Consider the following 14,672-nt stretch of genomic DNA (forward strand, 5'->3'; position numbering starts at 1 on the left):
TCCATAAAGCCCGCGTTGGGTCTGTTGATGTAAACGAAGCACAATCCACTATTCTAGCAGTTTTTGACAGGCGCAACTCCTTTCTTTGCACTCATCGCACTTATTTAGATTATGGAATAAATCGAAAAAATAATACTGAATATGTTTATTTGGATAAGGAACCCCCACAGGCAGAGACCTTTGCTGCACTCAGGCCCATATTCTCATCTTGGTGCCATGAAGGTGGTAAACAGCACGATTCACTGCGCCAAAAGAGGACGCCCAGGCTCCACTGCTATTCTCAAGTGGGCCTGGGCGTCCTCGTAGAGCACGACAGTGATCTGTGAGGATTGCTCCTGTTTTAAGCTGTTAAGGGCGCAATCCAATCCGGCAGCATTTTTGTAAAATAACGACAGATTCGTTATTTTACGAAAATGCTGCCGAGAACACAGATTAACACGTTCCTATACACCAAAGTGAGCAGTTTCAACATTGCAGGATGTTGAAGCTGCTTACTGTGGTGTATAGGAAAGTGTTCATATGCACCTTTATGGTATATATGAACACTTCCATTTAAAGCTGCTTGCTTTGGTTTAAATGAAAGTGTTCATATACACCCCTGCGGTGTATATGAACACTTTCATTTAAAGCAAGCAGCTTCAACATTGCATGATGCAACGTTGAAGCTGCTCGCTTTGGTGTAAATGGAAGTGTTCATATACACCCGTGCGGTGTATATGAACACTTTCATTTAAAGCAAGCAGCTTCAACGTTGCATGATGCAACGTTGAAGCTGCTTGCTTTGGTGTACAGGAAAGTGTCCATATACAACACACGGGTTATATGAACACTTTCATTTACACCAAACAAGGCTTCTTGTGGCACTCCACCAGTTTAACGGCACCCAAAGGTTACCCTATTTGTGCGTATGTTTAGCGCACATATTAAACTGGCAGAATGCCACAAAAATAGGCTTCCAAAAAGCCAGTTTCCAAATGTGGCGGTTGCTAGGTTGGTTTCCAACCCATCCCAGCAACTGCCGCATATATTCCGAAATTGGCACATTCCTTCCGACTTCGGAGGAATGAGCCAACTTCAGAATAGGTCTTAAGTACTGAAAAGCCTTTTAACGTCCTTTTCGGTACTTAACACATACATGAGAATATAGGCCTCAGCATTCCAGAACTTCCTGCTCGAGCTTGTTCGTGACGTGAAGATGTCAGACACCCTTCTCTGTTCCAAGTGCCACCATACCTCTTAATGTTATCAAACATATTTCAGGAGGTATGTTGGTGTCCTATATCTCCTGCCCATCCAAGGCAATATTAATTCTAGAGGTGGTGGGTCACATGTCTAGTGACCACATGTTATTTTCAAAACGTTATGAACAAAAGAGAAAGACTCTCTTGATGTTTGGTGCACCTGTAACCTGAAGCAGAGAAAACCTCCAGTACTGTGGTGTTAAGCCCCCCGTTTGGTGGAAGGATTGAGCAGTACGGGCCCTCCAGCCGGAGCCTTGCAAGGCCGAGCCGAGCAAGGCCCAAGCCTGCCCCTGATTGCTGGGTTTAACAGTGTTAATACACTACGTATTTATTTATTTATTCATTCATTTATAGCAGCGCACAAAGCCCTGTGGCATCTAGGTGCTAGTTAGAGTTACAAGTTCAGTTACCATATAAGGGTAGATCATGAGTGTACAATCCGGAAACCCTGAACGCATGGTGGTGTGGGCTACTTCGGAAGTGCAGAATAGTCACAAGGCAACATTGGTGTGGGTGCCCACTCCGGTAAAGTATTACACAGAGGAGCTGGGGGCTACGTCGGAAATGCGGGACATTTGAATAAAGAAGTGAACTTTGGTAATCATTTCAAGAAATAAAGGCGAGGCCTTGTCACATGGCATCTGAGCTAAATCCTGATGTTAACTGCTGCAAGCAGTTTGATGTTAGCAGGCTTACACTTAATCAGACCAAACATCCTTGATAACAAGTCTAGTGCAGAGAAGACCATTAAGGTGTTACAGGCACTCTTTGATTAGGAAAGCTAAAGAGGTAAATTGATATGCAGATGATGCAGTCACACGGTGTGAGACTACACAACCCTTATCTGCTTGGTATTAGGCAACTCACCTTTTGCTATAGGTCTGTACTACACAAGTTGGTAGGCTGACTAAGCAGCCAGGCCTATCTCAAGAGGGATAAATGTGAGCTGTAGCGCTGTAGCGATGCAATTCGTAAATACAAGTAACCAAGTAACACTTACACTCAAGGTTTCAGTTATAAATAGTTATTTATTTATTTAACATAATTTTCTAAATAAGCATTCTTTACAAAGGCAATTCATGTAACAATGTAAATATTCTTTAAAATTACTTTTCAGAATCAGAACAAGTTAGTGGATAATCTTTGGATATGCTTCTCACACAATTCCTACACCCTGAGGTGACTTCAATCACAAGGACAGTAATGGCATTTATAGATCACGCTAGTTATACTTTGCAGATTCTGAGGTTGCAGAAAGAAAAGGTTTAAGGAAGGAAAAAGTTAAAACAGGTTCTTAATATATGTGAGGACAATTAAATCTTCCAATGAAATCTAGACAAGCTTTTCCTAGCAATAGCAGTCTAAAACACGTTACCACCTATGTGGGACAAACAATATCATAGTCAATGGGCTAGACGAGTCTGCAGGGAGCCAGGACAGCCAAAGTCAATTTGAAGCAGTCTATGGAGCTGAAGCACTTCTTAGAATCAAAGTCTTGCACAAAGTTAGAGAGTTTGCTAAAAAAAATCCCTGGTAGGGTCACAAGCTGTTAAGCCTGTGGAAGGAGAGTTGGAATCAGCTCTAAAGGTAAGCCAATGCAATTCCCAACTGAAAAAAGCAAGCTAAAAGACAATGAGGTGAGTACTCCAAGTCTAAAGAGTACCTCTCGTTTGAAGAAGAGTGGTCTAGCTGGATTCTGTCTTGTTATAGTGGTGCAGACACCATGTTCCTGAGCCTCAGTCATGGGGCCAGAGGGAGGATGTCTGGAGGCTCCTGCAGTGGAAAACTTTCTGTTTCCTGGGGTGGTCGCTCCTCTTCTTCCCAGCCTCTGGTTTATGGTGTACCCCAAGCCTCGGTACTTGGCCCTTTCCTTTTCTCACTCTATACCTCCCTCCTCGCCCCAGTTATCCCTCCTCTCGTTGTACACCCCCTCCTGCTCCCTTCACTCAGCTGACCACTTCCTTCTCACTGTTCCTCCTTCCCCTTGCGCCTCATCCCGATTCTGCTCCTTCCATCTCCTAGCCCCCCTTCACTGGAACTCCTTACCTCTCTCAGGCCGCTCTATTTCGACCTTTTCCTCATTCCGAACTTCCATCAAATCTCTCCTCCTCCATTCCCTGCCTTGAAACCCCTCCCCCTTCCTAGTCCCCGCCCTCCTTGCCTTATCTCCTTGATCTTCTCCTTCCCCTCTCCGTCCCCCCAATCTCTCCCCTCTCCCCTTCCTTTCCCTTCCCCCTCTTCCCCTCCCCCCTGTCCCTCTAATTTCTACTGCACTCCTCTTCTTCTCTCCTCCAGCTAATTGCTCTACTTATTGTTTTGTTGGCCTGATTCTCAATTAGTTAATTGCTTCTACCATTACTGTTATAATGTTATTTCTCATGTATCCTGTTGTTATAATGTGCAGCGCTTTGGTGTAAAGCACTATATAAATAAAAATAAATACAAATAAATACTAATACTTGGCAAGTTGTCGGCAACTACGGGCTCTTTTCGGTTCAGCGGCACTTGGCGGATTCAGTGTTTAATAAACAGCACCGTCGTGGATCTTGGATACCGTTTGGGCTTCTTTCACTCCTTGGGTCCTTCACTGTGGTGAGGGGACTCAAGCTCTGGTTGTCCTGCTGCTGGAGGGTCCCTAGGAGACAGCTGGAGTTTCTGGCCCGATTTCAGATGTTGCACTCGACTATGGACTTCTCGACCCCTGGCAGTCGGTTCTTGCAGCAATGAAGAAGTACAACCAGTCGGGGAAGATGGTCCAGTGGAGTTTGTCTCAAGGTTAGTTGGTCCCACTAACCCAAGGGGAGAAGTCGTCCCTTCCGAAGCTTTTCTGTCGAATCGAAAAAGCAGCTTCAGCAGAGCAGCAGGGCTTCACCGGGCAATTCAAAGGTCCAGGAGGATGCAGCAAGTTTTGTTCACGGTTTCTTCGTCGGGTATTTCTCCCAGTGGTTGACTCTGCCTCTAGTCCCAAAACACTCGCCTTTTAAGCAGGTTTCTCCCACTGATGTACAGCTGAGGCTGTCAGTCACACAGCAGGGTGACAGCGAGCCAGCCAATCAGGACTGGTTGCATTCAGGCATTCCTAGAGACAAAGGACACAGGAGTTTCGGGAACCTCGCTCACATCCTGCCTTTCCAGACGCACTGGAGCCAGAAGCAGGCTTCAGGGCTGAAGCCTACCAAAGACAAAATGAACAAAGGGCTCAAACCTGGCTCAAGGCACAGAGTAAAACCAAAGAAATACCTCACAAACAGAAAATGGCAAAAGAAGAAGACCAGGGCCATTTTGACGAAATGGTCACCCATGGGTGCTGTACTGCAGCTGAGGGTCAGCCTGCAGTAGAAAAGCACAATGGTAGGAAAATTAAAACACTGCCACCAGTCACTTAAAGTAGTGAGAGTAACATTAAAAATGTTACATGTCAATGTAAGATAAGGGGCTACTAGGTTTCCCCCCAGCACTCCATAAAATGGTGTGTACTGGACCTACAAAGATAAAAGATAAGTAAAGTCAATTTCACTTTACTATTCTTGGGAATAGTAATTCACACAGGAAAAGGTATTTAAACCTTATGAGAAATCTAAAGGATCTTCGTGATCACCGCACCGCCCATAATGTTGACTTTCAAAAAGCTGACTACCATTACGCCGCGATGCAGTGATCACATAGATCACTGTGCCTCACATCCCCATACCCGCCTCCCCCTACCCACGTACCTTGACGGTGGCACACACAGAAGTGTGCCACCATCTCTCCTCTATCCATGCAGCGTCAGCTCTCTCCCACAAATGTGGCTCTGAACTGGTGCTGCACTGTCCTTTTTCCCTTTGTTCAATTCTTTACTGTCCCCTACAAACCCTGCGCCCATAAGTCGGCATTATGTGAGTTGCAGTTTTGGGACTGCGCAAAGGCACAGTAATAGTACTGGTTGCAGTTTTGTAGGCAACATTTTTGTACTATCCCCTACTCAGCTACTGTCACGCTAGACAGATGCCCAGAATTCCGTTGTTGTAGCGCCAGCCCTGTGTCGGAAGGTTGATTGTCCTTAATCTATGTATGTCCACCCATGTATTGTCCCTGGTGACTGTTCCATTTACTCTCTTTACGTTATTTTGTGATGAAAATAGCATTGTTCTTGATGTATATACATAAATAAATAAATAAGAGGAACCGATTAATAACTACATTTCGCTGCTTTCTTGGATTTTTTGTTTTTGCTTTTAAAAGAGGAACCGTCATCCTCCAAGGTAACCTGATGAATCTATGTCACTGGGAGATTACATTTCCGCCTCCACTCTTTCATTTAAAAAACAAATACATTCCGGGAGTTGCAGCCTTGGTATGAGTACACTGAAAAACATGGATTTAAGCATTTCACAGCAACGATTTACAAAAAAAGTACAGGATTTGTAAATGTGGCATCGCAGGATCTTGCAGCCATCTTTCCTCCCTAGTGACAGTGCAAAAGGAAAAAAGCAAGAACTTTTAAGTCAGTCTCTGTTGCAGCTCAGAGGAAATCCCAAGACTCCTGTCAGTGTATGTTTCCTGTTGTTAGGGGACCAGTGGGACTAGGGCAGTTGGTGGTAGGACCCACAGCGCTGCTGGTGTGTTGAGGAGGGCACGAGGGAGAATAGTGAAATAACCACAAACCTCAATTTGTTTGTTCATACCTGACAGCTGCCCGGCTGTAGAAATTCATGAGCAGAGTTTGAAATGCATAGTGTGCTAATGGGCAAGTGTTTATCATCCTGGCCATCTGTTTCTTTTGTATTTTATTGATACATTACACCATACCCCACACCACTTCGAGGTGGCAGTCCAACCCCAAGTTCCTTTTGCATTTTGGGACTAGTACGACCACATTTCCTATTATAAATCCAGCACTACATCTGTCAGAATGCAAAGGAAAAACAGGAATGGACTACTATGTTCCAAATAGAGTGGAGCATGATGGTATGCATGCTTATTGTTAGAGAAAATACAAAAGCTCGAGGTTGAGCGGGGAAGTGCAGATAAGTGTAGTTAGGGTTATGTCTGGACCACGGGGGCACCGTGTTCAGACCCATAGTTGCTGGGGGTACGCTGCTGATTACACACCATTGCAGGGATCACCCTGTTGGGGCACTCAGGCCATTCCATACACACAGCCAGAGTTGCCACGCAGGGGCTCTGGGACACCGTTGCAGAGTTGCCACACAGGGGTTCTGCTGGTGCCAGGGGGGCAGCTTTGCCTCACAGGAGCACTGCCTGGGATGCAGCGCTAGGGCTGCAAGTAACACTCATCAGGCAAGCGTTTGGTGGAGTGACTGGCGCGCAGGAAACCGCTCATCTCTTTCATTAACTTAGTCACCTGACATGTGACACCAGCACAAGACCTTAGTTGGGACTCGTTTTCCTTAAAGGGGGAGCATGCTACACCCCTCCTTTTTCATGTGAAATGAAACAATGAAAAGCATCACTAGAGATTAAATACATTAACAAAATTAACAATCACAAACACCAATACTTGCAATCATAAGTGCAAACAATGATCAAATTCAGTGGGAAGCATAAAACATATATCGAACATTCTGTACAGGTACTGACACCACTGTCAGCTACTGGTCCCATATAAAGCATGCCGACATCTGCAGGAGCACAGCTCCGCATACATTCTAACTGGGACCACTTTGAGCATATACATGACATGCAGGCACATAGCATCAAAATGCATGTTACTGAGTCCATTTTAAGCACTTGCAGAGCTGCAGGAAACCAGTTCATAGTTGCACAAGTATCAGTTCAGGACAGTCAACACCAAAGTTAAGGGGTCGGCAAAGCCGCACCCGGGAGCACCGGGGGCCACATCAGTCTAGTCTATGGATGGTGGGACAGGCATGGCGACACTGGTGGCAAGGTACCTAGGCCACATTCCTTATTCAGCTCCCCCAGGCAGGAGTATTGTTGGCATAGGAGGGATAGAGGGTGCAGAAGCACTCATAAGTGGCCTGGGGATGCAGGGATAGTGCTAGCATGAAAGGTGCAGACGCGCAACGTCACTGGTGTGGGGCCCGCTTCTGTATAGTGAGCGGCCACGCACTTTCTTTTATGTGCATTACATTGCTCTGACCTAGGGCACGCAGCCAGCATCCGTTTTATTTTATCGAACAGCTCAACACTGTGTTCCTTGAATTTTGACAAATCCGGCTACTAACTGTTCCCACCTTAGTGCCTAGTATGCTATTTTAGGTAGTCCACTCTCACACAACTATGTATCTGCCAGCCATCTACACAGTTTTACTGAGGACTATCCTACACCTGCTCATCATGCTAGATGTTAACCTGCCTCACACTCTGCCCTCCTCGGTGTCTGTGACACTCCGGAACCGCGACACTCCTGGCCGATATATACATCCTAGCTACAGGTCCCCTGAGACAGCTACCTTGCATCACTACCCTGTGCCATACTTAGCAGAAACCTCAGACTTCGTGCTAGACTAACCAAATTGCACGAACCTCTCCGTAGGTCTCTCCCTCCCACCAATCTTAAAACCAACTGTCAGCAGACCAGGAAACCTAGCCCTACTAAGCCACCATTGCCACCCCCCACACCACCTAATTCTGCTGCCTGTCCAACTTTTAATAACAAGCCTAAACCACCTAATACATCTACTACTAAATCCCTCAAAGCTATAGATGCTACTTAGACCCTATCTACCGCAGGAGCACTCCTGAATGCGAGATCGCTCGTCGCCCATGCCCTTGACATAGCCGACCTAATCATAGAAGGCAACCTTGATTTTCTTGCGATTACTGACACATGGCTACATAATGCTGCAGGACCGTCACTCATGTTAGCCATCCCTGATGGTTACACGATAATCAGACAAGACCGCGAAGGTGCAAGAGGTGGTGGCATCGCCATTATCTCCAAAACGAGCCTCTCCCTCAGACGAGTCCCCACCCAATTGTTTCAATCATGCGAAACCTTATCTGCCAAACTCCAGATAAATAATACCCAATCATTCACAATTCACCTATTATATAGACCCCCACGTCCTCTATGTACCTTTGAAGAAGATCTCCATAACCTACTCACTAACAACCTTAAACCATGCTCCCAACTAATCCTTCTTGGAGACTTTAACTTAGGTCTCCACAACACTACGGATTCGAATGCCTCAGCGATAGCCAACATGATTCACGCACTAGGCCTATCTCAAAAAGTTGACAAGCCCACGCATTTGAAGGGGAGAACATTAAATTGGATAGCAGACTATACCTGCTCAGCCACCATCTCTTCCATAATACCCCTACCCTGGACAGACCATTCACTGGTGTCCTTCAACCTAGCCACCCCCAGACCTAACCCTTTGGCCCCACCACTAGCGCCACCCTGTTTAACCAGAAATAAAAAATGCATTACGGTAGAGAGAGTTATCCCAGCTATACTACTTACCCTCAGAAAATCTAAATCCTAGCACCCTAGTGCATGAATTTAACAACATTATGCTCTCCACTCTAGATAAACTGGCACCTCTCAAACTTAGATCAAGCAAACGCAAAGCTCATCTAAACAAATGGTTTACACCACAGTTAAGAGACCTACGTATCCTGAAAAGAAAAAGCGAAACTACTTGGAGGCTTTGCCCCTCAATTGATAATAAAGCTAAATTAACCTCTCTCTTCGCGCTATACAAAAAAGAAGTCTGACAGGCAAAACGTAACTCGTATGACGATCGTATAGCCAAATCCGATTCTAGTATGAAAGAGCTCTTTTCCATACTGAAAGAACTTGAGTCTCCAATCGCCATACACACCTGCACCAAGGACAAATCCTGGTGCACAGATATCCAACAGGCACTAGCAAACAGAATTATCACACTCCAAAATAAAATTCAGCAAAAAAAAGAAACACTGAAAATTCAGGACATGCCTCAAATGCCCCACACTAAAAAACCCTTAGCACATAGCAATGCGTTTCACTTTTCCAAAATGACTATCCTGGAAGTCGAAAAAATATCCGATCACTCAAACCTTCCAATTGTAAAGGTGACATCTGCCCAGCACAACTAATAAAAGACGCTGCCAGAGAATGATCTCCCTTTATCACTAAATTGATCAACACCTCCTTTGCCTCAGGCACTATCCCTGCCAACCTTAAACAGTCCTGGGTGCTCCCCCTCCTCAAAAAACAGACCTTATACCCCCTTATCCCTACCAATTACTGCCCCATTACCACAGTACCGTTTCTTCTTAAGATACTGGACAAAGCTGCATACAACCAAATTCAAAAGCATCTAGAACTACACAACCTCTTAGGAGAGAGACAATCGGGCTTCCGTCCCCTACATGGAACAGAAACTGCCCTAATTGATTTGAAATCCCAAATTGACGAGCTGAGAGACAAAGGAAGGACAGTACTCCTGCTACTTCTGGACCTCTCAGCGGCCTTTGACTTAGTGGATCATAAAGTCCTCTGTAGTCACCTGGACTCGGCCGCCCACTTCTCCCCAGAGGCCATCAGATGGATTGAGTCATTCCTGAGTGAAAGAACCATGAGAGTCTTCTCCCCCTCAGCAGCTGCAGATCCTACCCCTATCTCGTGTGGTGTCCCCCAAGGCTCTTGTGTCTCCCCAACTCTTTATAACATCTTCACCAAGCCCCTGTTTGATGATCTGGACCATCTAGGAATCATCTACACTAACTATGCAGATGATACACAGATTCTCCTCCCGCTTTCTGGGGATCACGTGAAGGACACGGAATTGGTGAACAAGGTATATCTTATCATCCAGGCATGGATGGCCACTCATGGCCTCTGTCTGAACGATGATAAGACTGAGTTGATAATCCTGGGCACCCACGCCAATATTAAAAAACTAGGCCAGGAATTCTCATCCTTCAATATAGATGGGAATGTCATCCAAGTGTCCAAGGAAGTAAAGACCCTTGGATTCTATCTTGAATCAACCCTTTCACTGGACAAACAGGTAAAATCCCTTGCCTCCTCTACGGCCTACACCTGCAAGTTGATAAGAGCCGGTAAACCCTTCCTTTCAAATAACAGTTGCTTAATCTTGGCCAGAGCCCTAATACTCTCCAGAATTGATTATTGTAATGCACTATACTCTGGAGCCAATAAAACCATAATCAAAAGATTACAAACACTACAAAATAATGCCTTGAGAGCAGTACTGGGCATAAACAAAAGAACCCATATCTCCTCCGTCAGACGCCATCACAAATGGCTAACCACTGACAACAAAATACAACTTAAGACGCTATCTCTGACACATAAAGCCCTCAATAACTCTGCCCCCAGTTACTTGATAGACAAATTTCACAGAAGAACCTCTCTTAGACCGACCAGAGCTGTCAACTCTAACTGTTTGATAAGATCTAACTTCAGACTCACTACGATTGACGGAAATAGCTTCCCTGTAAAGGCTGCTAAAACCTGGAACTCACTCCCACAAGACCTGAAAGGGGATCTGCCTTACTTTTGCTTCATAAAAAACATCATTCAACTCCTTATCTCCACCGACCGTTAGCTTACCTGTGTCACTACACCCTACTGTAATCATTTGCGACACCCCCGACAAACCATACTGTAAATTTCTGTATATTTCTGTAATTCTGATGGACTATACCTGAATATTGTATTATCTGTGTTCTAGAGACTATTATTGTATATCGTATATCATTCTATGTTGTGACTATGTAAGCCTCGCATTTTCTCATTGCTGCGCCCTGCTACCCATGGGTCTGGTGCGCATAAAAAGTGAATAAAACAAACAAACAAACCTCAGAGTATGAAAGGTTACCGCTGATGGGCATGGGTTCTTCAGAGGGCCATTTACATTTTATTTCCATTGCGCCAACATGGAGCGCTTCATTTTACACTGCTGATGTGGCTGGGGTGTGCCGTAGGACTATGCGGTGTCACTTGTGCGGCATCAGCGCTCTTTACCCTTTCATTTTTTAAAACTCCGAAACTCACAGCATTTCAATTTTCACTGCCAGAGGCCCGGGATCTCTCTGGGCCTGCCGGCACGGCAACACGCAGGCTCCAGATAAATAATACCCAATCATTCACAATTCACCTATTATATAGACCGGGCCACGCACACACCTTCCTCATGGCTCTGAATGGAGAAAACGCAATTCAGCTGAAACTGCTCCTTTCATTTTCAGCTGCCACACCGTGGAGCACACTACATTTCACTGCAGGTGGGCCTGGATTGAGTCAGGGAGACCGCCAGCAGCCGCGCACTTCTTTTCCCACCTTACCTTTTTCCCCCTCAAAACTCTGAAAATAGAGCCGCTGAAAAACTCACTACCGAGCAGCCAGGGAACACAAGGAAGCACAGGAAGCTTCTTTAGTCATTTTCTTCTCCCCAGCGACCGACCGACTCCAGGCACCAGGCCAGACACGCAGTTGCTGTTGGCAACCAGGCGACACACACTGTTGCAGGGATCACCCTATTGGACCGTGGTCACATGGTCGGATTATGGCCTGTAGGCATTCTGACCATTACACACACACAGCCACAGTTGCCACACAGGGGCTCTGGGACACTGATGCAGAGTTGGCACTCAGGGGCTCTGCTGGTTACAGGGGGGCAGCATTGCCTTGCTGGGGCACTGCCATGGTGAAGGGCTCTGCAGAGGACAGGCCCTCTGCCTGGGACACAGCTTTGGTGAATCACTGCAATGAGCACACGGCAGGCAGCAGTCTGGTGGAGTGACTGGCGAGCGGGAAACTGCTCGTCTCTTTTATTAACTTAGTCACCTGGTCACAGACATGTGACACCAGCATGAGTCCTTAGAAGGGACTCGTTTTCCTTAAAGGGGAGCACAACACACTCAGCAGTTGGTTTTTGAAGCCTGGTATTTGCCTGCCTTTGTGTATTGCTGGAATTGCAGAGGACACGCCCCGTCACCATCAACATAAAACCCAAGCACTGTGCAAAGCGGAAGGTCAAACGAGGAAGTGATGATAAGTGCAGTCAGCTGTCTACTACAGCAGCTCTGTCTGCAAAGTCTAAGGCAGTACTTATTCACATGTCTTCTCATTTATTGGTCAAGGTATGTTTCAAAGCGTGTGTTAGTTCTAGATATCTGAAAGTACTTTTAAATTGTCCAGCGTGCCCTACAATCTTAGCAGCATGCTAAATGATGGACACAGTTGTGCCTCGAATGTTGCTCCTGGTGCTCTAACCGCTTCAATAAACCTTGACCCGGCAGCTCAGGTCTATGTCCAACAGAAGCATCAGGCAAAATCACAGCCTTCTTTAAAACAGAAAAAGAAAGTCTCAAATTTAAAACCAGCACGCCAGACGAGGCGGGTACTACTTCTTCAAAGAAATTGACCAGAACTGATAACTCACCTTTGAATTTATGTTATAGTCTCCAACGTGAGGTTAACGGAGGTTAACGGATGGGACCTTAACAGGACACAGGACAAGATTAGAAACACTGAAGACCAACAGTTGGCATCTATTAAAACCCTTTCGGAATAACTGAATTTCATATCTCAATTGGCAATGAGCACCGTAACAGTAACGGTAGCTTTACATATACTCAGCTGCACTCTATCAAAACTACTCTCGTCTCTGTCAGATACTAAAATTGTTGGTAACCTGCTGTAGTAATATGCGTAGAGAAATACAAGGAACTAAAGCGACATAGGAGTTCTTAATTCAACTAAACACGGGGCTTCGACAGAAGATATTATATCGGGAACTGGTATTGGTTTGCGTTGGGCCAAAACCAACAATCTTCTAGATGGAGGTTTGCTTAGCGAAGATCTTGCATCTGACGACAGCCATATTGCACTAGGAAACGTGCACGACATACGATGCATTGATAACAGTGAGTTAGGATATTGCAAGATCTAATAATAACATGTCTAAACACAGCAAAGAGAAGCAGAAAGCATGGCAGAGGAAAAAAGCCAGCAAGGACAAGCAAAAATGCATTCAATACAAAAAGTACGATGCAATACCTTTGCCATCAAAACATATGTTAATCGAAACAGAGAGCAATAAATATTATTCGATTGGCACCGACTGGGAGGAGTGAAAAAAGAATAAAGGAAACAGAAACCAGAACTACCCACTATTGATAACTGGGTAGTAACTCAGCGGTGCAAGGGTGCAAGTGAAACTGCTCCAAACTCTACAGCAGAGTCATTCCTGATCGAGTATGCCTACAATGATCAGCGCTTCATTGAACCACGCAGATCTTTTTTTAAATTATTATTTATTTTAAAAGGTATTTACGATTTTTTGATCAGTCTTTAACCCTTACACTGAAATTCACAAAAACTGTTCGCAAAAGTATTCCCGGCAAAGAAGCCTCGATGAGACTTTCTGAGATTCAATTTCGTTCCTCCTTCTCTATCCGGGGTGATTCGTCTCCTTCATCGATGCGTTTAAAAATGTTGTCCAAGAAGGTAACCAGGGCACTTACAAGTGTCGACCTTTCCCCCTGCATACAGACCTTCCACCAGTCAGTGCTGTCGTGAGTTTTAAATTCCTTAAAGAACTCTCCAAATGATACTGGGCCTCATTCCGAGGTTGGAGGTAAGGTACAAACATGCCGGTAATGATTTACCGGCATGGATTTCCGCTCCATGCCATTCCGACCCTTCAGACCGTAAATTACGGCACCGTAAACAACAATGCCGTAATTTACGGTCTTGGGTCGCGCGCGCACACCACCATGGCGTAATCAATGGCATGGCGTAAACCGGAGCCGATTGCAAGTAAGGAGCACACGTAAATAATGGTCTCCTTAAGGCCGTAAAGTACCTTACCGGCATGGAGTACATACAGGCATCTCAGAGAAGGAGTTAAGAACACTGAGCAGTGGTTTCCACAGCCACAGGTGCACACAATCAGCACAGGTGTAGCCAATGGAGTCTGGCACAGCACAAAATGAGCATACCCACACACCACACCCTCTCCCACACCAAGATGATACCAATAGTAGTGGCACAACTGGAGCTGGAGGCCTTGCTTGCAAGGCAGTAACAACAACAACCACAGCCCCAACCACAGAGGGCACACAGGAGGAGACGGAGGGTGAGACAGGCCCAGCATGCACCACCAGTGCATCCACCGTTACCACGCCGGCAGCCCCCAATCCCTCGCATCTGAGCCACCTCCTTCAACCTAACACCACATCAGATCCACACCCTGTACCGGCTTGACCATGACACCATCACCACCATAGTGGACCTGATACATGACGACATAGTGAGTTTCATAGAATAAAGCTCTGCCATCCCCCCTCCACTGAAGGTAGTGACTGTGCTCCACTTCCTTGCCATAGGCACCTACCGGCACACAGTGGGGCACATGCATGGTATATCACAACCCTTATTTACCCGGATACTGAACCAAGTGCTGGATGCCCTCCTCAAGCACACAAGGGACTACATATACC

This window comes from Ambystoma mexicanum, chromosome 4q (genome assembly GCF_040938575.1).
Source record: "Ambystoma mexicanum isolate Mex_15411 chromosome 4q, UKY_AmexF1_1, whole genome shotgun sequence".
Lineage (NCBI taxonomy): Eukaryota > Metazoa > Chordata > Amphibia > Caudata > Ambystomatidae > Ambystoma > Ambystoma mexicanum.